Below are 8,820 nucleotides of genomic sequence, written 5' to 3' on the forward strand. Positions count from 1 at the left end.
GCTCACAGCACAAGCTACTCACAGACGCCAAAGGCGGGCAGCATTGGTGATCCCAGGGAGAGAGGTGGGGGAGACCACACGGCCGGGGCAGCAGCCAGGCTCTGCAGGCAGAGTTACAGGAGCAGATTCTTGGGTTTCACCATCAGCTGTGCTGACAGGAGCAGGGAGGCAGGCAGAGAAGTTGTTGTAGTAACATCTGTTGTTAAAAGAAGCCAAGTGAACCAGGGAATTGATGAACCAAGTTTGTTAATATTTAACGCAAGTCAGCTCCAAGAGGTGAGGAAAAAGGAGGTTTTAAATGACTGTTTTCCTACAGGCATAACTTACGTGCATGTGCAATTCCAGAGGGCTGATCCATACATAATGCATTGAATCCTGCTGTGTTCGAGCTCTACAAGCCTCTGTAAACTACTCTGCCTGCAGCTACAGCGTTTAGCTCCCATTGAAATGGTGTATTTGGCATTTTCCAGCTAAAGCACTGGACCCAGCACAGATAAGGAGAAGTGGTCTGGAGTCAGGTGGCTACATCCACTATTTTACAAGAGTGGGAATACTAGGTTAGTGACACTGCAAGCCAAACTTGGACTCAGCAGTCCCGTTTTACATTGTTCTACAACCTGTAAATTTATTCCAGCTTGCTCAAAAATGTCTGTAGAAATCCCGGTGGCCTGAATTTGAGATCATTTGAGCAAGGCACTTCTGAGATAAAACAAAATATCTGTGCTCTTATTAAAAACAAAAAGTATAGTATTTGACATGATGACACTGCAGGGGAAGGCCTGTCTAGGGATATAGCACTATTTCCTTCCCATAGAAAAGTATTCATGTTAAACAGGTTCACCTGCTGAAGCGTCATAAACTGCTATCGTACTATATATTATCATTGCTTGGTTTACAATCTCTTTCTTACTGGAAGACAGGTTAAAGGTCTGCAGCATTATTGCCCTATTTTAGAAGGATACGTGCGAGCAGCACTGTTCAGAGGAACAGAAATCAGGCTGGCTGTGTTTATCGGGTGCCAGGGCACTGGGACACCTGCGTGCCCTCTAGATGCTGTATCACACGTCTTTATTCATCTGTTCCCAGAGCCCTCCGTCGACCTGCCAAGGGAGCTGCCCTATCAAACGGACAAACCAGCTGAGACCCTCCATCATGAAGCAGATCCAACAACCCCAGTCTCATGATTTACGTGGAAAAAGCAAGTAAGTCTCTGCTGCCCCTGGCAGCCAAGGTACTTCCAGTTTGGAGACCAAGAGCTAGATAAACCAAAGGAAAAGCAACCAACCCTTCTCCCACTCACAGCTGCTGCCAGGCAGCATGGGGCAGTCTGCAGGGGGGCTGTTCTCCTCTGGAAGTCGGACCCAGCCCCCCTGCCAAAGCCACATTCCTGTGCCCAGAGGGATGGTGGTACAGCCAGCCAGCAACATCTTGCACACAGGGTGATAGAAAAATGGGCAGGGCCATTCCAGCCCTTCTTTTCATCCTGAATTTGAGCAAAAAAAAAAGCCTTTTCTGACGGAAAATTCCACAAAATGCTGATCCTGAAACTTGCTTCTACATCAGTGAGGGATAAAGTATTAAAGTATACCTGAAACTGATATAATCTCCTCTGCTTTTCAGACAGCCTAAAATTTCTATTCAGAAGACAGCTGTCAGCTATTTAATTTAAGCAGCTTTACCCATTTTTTCCTCACTGCTTGGCTGTATCCTCCTTCTAATCTCACTCCTAAAACTGCCTTATTTAGACCAAAATTTCCCAGAAAAATCCATGTTGTGAGAGGCTCAGAGCATACTCAGTTAGTGCAGATTCTTCAGAGATTCTTAACTGTTAGAAACCTTGCAAATCCCATTGAACATCCTATAAAGTGTTTACAACTATTGACTTTTCAGAGGTTAATATGCTGGCCCAACATGGGCAGATTTTCACAAGGTAACTCTGGACCAAAGGACACACACTGCCAGGTGTCAAGTTCCTGTCTCCAAATAGAAATGCTCTATTTTGGTGTTCAGGGACTGACATTTTTTAACAGGGGAAAACAACCTATACTTTCTTTGGTCCCGAGGAACTCCAGACAGGCTGGCATTAAGAACAGAGAACGAGGACCAGACTTACAAGAGAAGTTACCTGGCATCCCTGAGTCAATCCAAAAATTTGCAGCGGCTGAAGGGCTGACAGGGAAGTTGCCCCCTTCCTCCAACCCCTGTGCTGACGCTGGTGCTCTTTGTTGAGCAGTTCAGTTCACCTCTACAAGAAAGATGGGATTTGCCCTGTTAATCTTCTGCCAGCGTAGTTGAATTTATGAAGCACAGGATCCAGAGGTCACAGGATAAGTGTGAGGAAGAGGGAAAGAGGAATATAACCTGTCCTGATGGCTCTTCAAGCAGCTTGAGCCGCTGTTGACTTGTAACCTCACTTGAGCATAAGCGATGCGCTGAGATACCACATCTGAAAAGGTCCACAGGCAGTCTCACCTCACCGTCCGCACTCTATCGACAAAGTAATAAGCAGACCCTGGTGCCCTCGTGCTGCTCTATCAGTGTCACCCTACAACGGAATAAGGCATTCAGAGGGGGATGTCAGAGGCCCTCTCAGGAAAGCTGTAGGCCAAAATGAGCCAGATTACAGGATGTTCATCATACTGCTTTGGCTTTTATGAGCTTAGTCGTGAATTCTTTGTAATGAGAAGGTGGCAATACAGAAATAAATGTTTACAGCTAAACTAGGCCTCTTCCAGTAATAAACTATTTTATTCTATCATTAAAGCAAGAGGAAGAAGCAAAAAGACTGTGTGCAAGATCACTCCGTGAGGGCGTGGTAGAAGTTGCTGCAGGCACAGGATTGGGTGCCTCATACAGGGTAAGTGATATCGTCCCCTTTGAACGAGGCAGCATCTCCTACGGGTGCAGCAGCCACCTGCCAGTGCTGGTAAGTGCCAGCTGCCACCAAACAAGAAGCAGCTGCATGACTCTTTTCACAGTGCTGCACCCCATCCTGTCCTTTCCTCGCATCACAGCAGATTCAGGTGGCCAAAGGGACAGAAGGACATTCACCATTTTGATTGGACGTGCACAGCGGGGGGATCTCAGAGATCTCAGGCATGGCTGGGAGATGAGATCTTATTTTCAACCTAGTTATCTCTCCTTATAGCCTTAGGCATACAACCTGGACCAAAATTTCAGAAGTGAACACACATACTTGGGCAACTAAGTCATCTAATCAGACAACCTGTTTTTTCACAAGAGCTGTGCACATGTAAGCTCCAGTGGACCTCCTGCTGCAGTTGCTGGTGATCATGTCCTCTGCAAATGTGCTTATTGTTTATGTAGGTGAATAAAGGGGATTTAAACGTGGCCAACACATTTGAGTGTTAGACTGAAACCCTGCGCCTCAGTTTCCACGTGTGTGACCTGGGGTTGCTGCTCCTCCAGGCCTGCCTTAAGAGTGAGGTTTTGCCTCTGAAAGGAGGGGGGGATTTGATACTGTGGAGTTGGGCTTTTGTGACTGTCTGTGGCCCCAGAGAGGGCCACCAAACCAAGCTGAGCATCTGTGTCGTAGTGCCAAGCAGCTGTGACACTGATCCAGGCAGCAGACCAACCAAGTGCATGAGGCAGATCTGGTTACACTCCTCTGTTCTTGACGCTAATAATCTCCATCCCACACCTGTGACCTAAGCTGGTGCTTCTCTTTCTCTCTAAGCTGATGACTGTGGTGCATGCTCAATAATTCAGCAGGGCCCCAGCTCATCTTTCCAGAGAACCAGGTCGGCCCCTTTCCCTTGAGTCCCAGCCTAGAGAGGAATGTTTTCCTTCAAGACAGCCAGAAGCCACCCTCCCCCTGTTTTAGAAAATAATCACTTTCCCTGTGGTTGCAAACATGATAGTTAACACAAATTAAACCAGGGAAGACAGCAGAGGTGACTGTATCAATACTATGTTGACACCACAAGGTAAAGAGGTTCTGCACCCTCCTGTGAGCAGGAACAGGCACAGAAAAAAGTTGTGCGGATCAGAAAATGTAGCCAGGACTGGAGATTTAAAAAATCCAGAGCCCCGAGTGAGCAACCCCAGTACACCCAGCATCTTGACGTCCATCATCCACTTTCCTCATCCTCCAGTGTCTCCACAGGAGCATGGAAACCAAAAAGGCTGCACCGTTGCCCCAGAGCTCTAGCAAGAAGAGGGAGACCGCATCATCTCTCACCTTCAACTCCTGGAGAATTAAGGAAGCAGCCAGGGGTTTCCAGCTCACGCAGTCCCCACCTCTCACCTGAGCAGTACTGCTACCTTCCCACCAGCACACGGAGAGGAGCCTATATATTCTTCAGTCTTACTCCTCTCCCCCTTTCATAAGGCAACGAAAGGGCAGTCAGAAGGAAGAATGCTGAGAGACAGAGGAAAACATTTCTCTACTTAGTATTTGACTGATCAACCCAAAATCGCACTATTTGGCACCACCTCAGAAAATAGACAGGTCTCAGCAATAAAGATAAGAGGTCAGATGAGCTAGGCTGCCTGCCTGCCTTCGCTCCTGCCTCTGTTACTGGCAGTCAAGTGAAGCATAAAGGCTAATGGCTCAGCAGCAGCTGAGAAGGGTAAATGAAAAATAGTTGTACTTACTGCTTTGGCACACCAGAGGAGTAGCAAACCCTGGACTCTCTCCTTATTTAGGCAATTAATTCTGCTTATCTGTGTCCATCCTCAGACATTCTGTAGGTAGTGGGATGATTAAGCCAAGGGGAGGAAGCCCTCCCCTCCCCTTGAATACTTAGGTGAAGCTGACAACATGAATTAGATACCAAATGGATTATTTGGGGATCTTTGAAAACCTGTCCATGTTGTTTTGTTGCCTTCCCTCTTGTATTGCTTTGCTGTTTCCCTACAGAAAGAGGCCTGCGGCACTGAAAGCATTATCAGTGTTTTCATGTGGCACAGAGGTTTCAGCAAGTCCTTGAATGGTAGAGTTGGAGACAAGAGAAGCACTGGCTGAATAGATGAAGGGGATCTTCCTTGTTCTCCAGCCTGCTTTCAACATTTCAGGCTTGCAGAGGCCATCTGTATAGTTCTTGCACCAAGAAGTTTATTGTGACCCGATCCCTTGAAAGGGTGCAATTACACTTGCAGGGACTGTACTGCTCACACCTGCAGGGAAATCACCATCTACAAACACAGGGGAGAGCAGCCTTTCATGGAAGGCACTGGCAGCTGGCCTGAAGGTGTTGAAAGTCAGAAGGTTCCCAGGGATGCAGTCACGGTAGGAAGTGATGGAGAAGGAGAGGCCGTGGGGAACCCCACGGCCAATCCTGTTCCACTCACAAGTGCTGTAAAGAACAGCTCAGGTTGCCTATGGGGACTTCAACAGGAAATGTTAAGTTTATTCTAGTTCCTGCAAATTGAAGGTTCTTTGCTTCACATTTCCATACCTATCTCCCATAAAAGCCTAGCGTAGACAAGACAAAAATGCAGATACTTTCTCGGTGTAACTAGTCTTGATGCTATTTTCCCTTCTTCCTTTCCCAGTGCTCCTGTCCTTAACGGTTTACCTTGACCACCAACATTAAAATAAAAGCCAGTGCCATGCAGGACTGCAGACAAGAACTTCCCCAAAGAAACAATATACCCTCATTATAACTCCCTTCCCCAAAGCTACCCTCGATGCAGTGGGAATGGCTCTCGGGAGGACTCAGCAGCCTGTCATCCTTTCCCTTGCTTCATTCCACAGGACCAGTGGTTAGTCACGGCCCGATGAGGTCCCTCCCCGTCTCCTTCCTTTGCCACATCTTTGTGCCGTCACTTGCATCCGGGTCTCACCCCTAAACCACACCAGGAGGTTTAACCTGAGGCAAATACAACAAAACAAGCAAGCAAGCAAACCTGTCTCCCAAGCGCTAATTATACATGGAACGGTTCCCAGGTAAAGCCCAGCAGAATGGATTTGCCTGCAGCAGCCGGTGGGACAAGCTGCTGTCAGGAAGTCATTGCAGACGGTGATGTCATGGAGCTGGGCTGCACAGAGGGACAAAGGGGACCTGGACCAAGTCGTCCTTATTTTTCTGCCTGTTAGGGTCACTTCATTCTGGAAGGTGGGCATCCACCTGCCGATGGGTGCTGGGGTCTCCATAGCAATCACAAGAGGGCAGGTGATGCACGCTCCTGCACCAAGTTTCTTACAAGCCATGCGTGTCTAAGAGCTCTTATAAACTTAGTCAAATATTGAATTATGGTGTGGTTTACCCCCCCTGAGTCATCTCCTGAATAGTTATTGCCAGACTGAGAACAGACACTGCTCAAAGACAGACAAACGTTAACAATGACTCAGTGTTTCAGGACCCCTTAAAAACACTCCCAAGTCATAAAATCACACGCCCTACTTTCCCTTCACAATAATATGAATAACACATGGCTCAGCTGAAGTTGTGAGAAATTATTTGTTTGGCAGACAATGAGGGCTGCGATGGGATTTCTAGGTTAGGAGGGCAAAGAGTAAGTTACTGAGTTGGAAGGAAAGCTGCTGCAACAGAGAGAGGTTCCTAGTGGAAGTCCTTGATCTTGGGACTAATCTCAATTAAAATTTTAATTACTGAACCTCTCCAGAAGAAACTGGGCATATTTAGAAACTGTGCTACTGGCACAGAGGTGGGATGCATCCCTCCTACAGTGGAGGACCAAAAATGTGATCTTTAAAGGTCAAATAAACAAGCCAGACCCATCTGCTAAGCAGAAAAAAATGAGTCAAATTTAAGAATATAGAGAATGTAAAAATTAAGATCACATACTTAGGAAATTGTCACAAAAAAATTTAGCTGGGGGCTGATCAGCTGAAAATGGCAGAGAGAACAAGACCAAGATCCATAAAACATGTACTGTTCATAAGATGGCTCTTATGGCAGTGAACCTATGAATGATACTAATATGATCCCAAGATGGATTCAGCAATGTATTTCCAGCAGAGAGAGAGAAGATTAAATACTTGGTAATGGTGATCCATTCCTTAGACTGTGGCATAGAATTCTGTAACACATATTTAATAATAAAATACCTGAAACTGGAAAATGTGCAGAAAAAAGGCCATTAGGATAACAGAAGGGAAATGGAGACTCTACCATAAAAGAATTGATTGAAAGATCAGGGCTTGCTTGCACTAGCAAACTGAAGACTGAGTCAGGATATGATTTCACTAAAATAAATACAGCTGAAGAAGACAAAAGGAGAGGAGATTTTGAAATGAAAGGACAATACTGCACAAGAAAATTGAATATAAAGTAACCAGAAATACATTCAGGGTGAGCAGCAGAAAACCTTGCAGCAGGACATTAGCACAGCCTTCTGCTGAGAGCAAAAGCTATTAAACCCCCCCTACTCTAAAGGCTAGGCTTGATCAGCTTACGAAGGGACTCATCCCTTCATAAACATTTAAAAAGGGGGGGGGCGCTAGAGATGCCAATCAAGGAGTCCTCCCAGCTCTGCGTTTGTAGGAGTTACGTTACCTGGCACAAGCAGAAGAGACATCGTGTCCTTCAGGTTTGCAGGAAACCCTTGACAGAGATTTTGTAACGCAACACTACTACTGACGTAGATTGGATTATTGCCAGTTAGACAAAAATACCAAACCAGACTGTTCGGGGGCAGTTCTGCCAGTGCGGATATCCAAGCACGGTCGCTGGTTTGCAAGGGGATCGGGCCAGCTGCTCCCTGAGTAGCATGCTCCTGTGTCAGGGAACTGCACTGAGTCTCACCTGGCTCCAGAACGAAGGCTTTAAATATTTATCCAGGAAAAAGTCTCCTCTGGATTAAATACAAGAGAGATCCCCCAGCAGAGTGCCTTAGGCAGTGCAGAATAAAAGAAGGAGACAACCTTGTCGTTGTTTTTATTTCTCCTGCGTGTATTTAGATGTGCAGGACAGCAAGGTCAGCTATCCCTTTACCGCTTGCATGGTCTGCAGATGAGTCCTTAAAGACCTGGTATAGAGATGGGGTCTGAGTGTGGAGTGGGAGACACCCATGCTTCTTCTGACAAAGATTCATATAGCCAATAAGGAAAACAAACGTCTCTCTGCTCTGCAGACATGCATGTTTCCTACTGCCCTACCATCTATTTTCATGGTTTAGGCTTTGCCTATATTTTTTTATATACACTACCATAGGCAGATCAAAGCAATTCCCTTTTCGCAACAGAAGTCAGTACTATACACAAATGTCAGCATCAGGACTTAGAAAATAATATTCCCGCAACATTACATTCCATAGTGTTTGTCTGTGACAGCCAGGAGGGGGAAACATGTTTCTAAGGACTCTCAATAAATCCCATGAGGATACGTGAGGCTGGATCAGAGGTACAGAAAGAAGCAAGAATTGAAATGCTGGACACCAGAATGGTCCCCAAAACCACAAAGCCAGCTGCTGTTCGATACATAGCTGCTGCTCACCATCTCTTTTCGAAGATACGCCACTCAGTACCAGCTCACATTTGCTGCTGTTGTTTTAAGTGATGCAATATTTCATTACAAATAAAGTCCAAGCAAATTACAAGCACTCCCTGCTTTCCTAAGGACTGTGACAGAGGGATAAGAACAGTTTACCCAGGGGCTTTAGGACTGTTTACAGACAGAGGGGGTGGATGACACTGGTGTATCTGTTGAACAGAGGAATTTGATCATGGATCTGCAAGTAGAAGCAGGAAGGGAGAAAATACATGGAAGTTATGGCAGGCAGCCTTTGTGTTCCTGTGGCCCCAAACAGCACCATCCTGCGAGGCAAGGGCCTATAAATGGACCGCGAATGAACTATATGAGATTAGGGAGAGTAGTGAAATGTTGCTCATCA

The sequence above is a fragment of the Aptenodytes patagonicus genome, chromosome 7, assembly GCF_965638725.1.
Source record: "Aptenodytes patagonicus chromosome 7, bAptPat1.pri.cur, whole genome shotgun sequence".
In the NCBI taxonomy this organism is placed as follows: domain Eukaryota; kingdom Metazoa; phylum Chordata; class Aves; order Sphenisciformes; family Spheniscidae; genus Aptenodytes; species Aptenodytes patagonicus.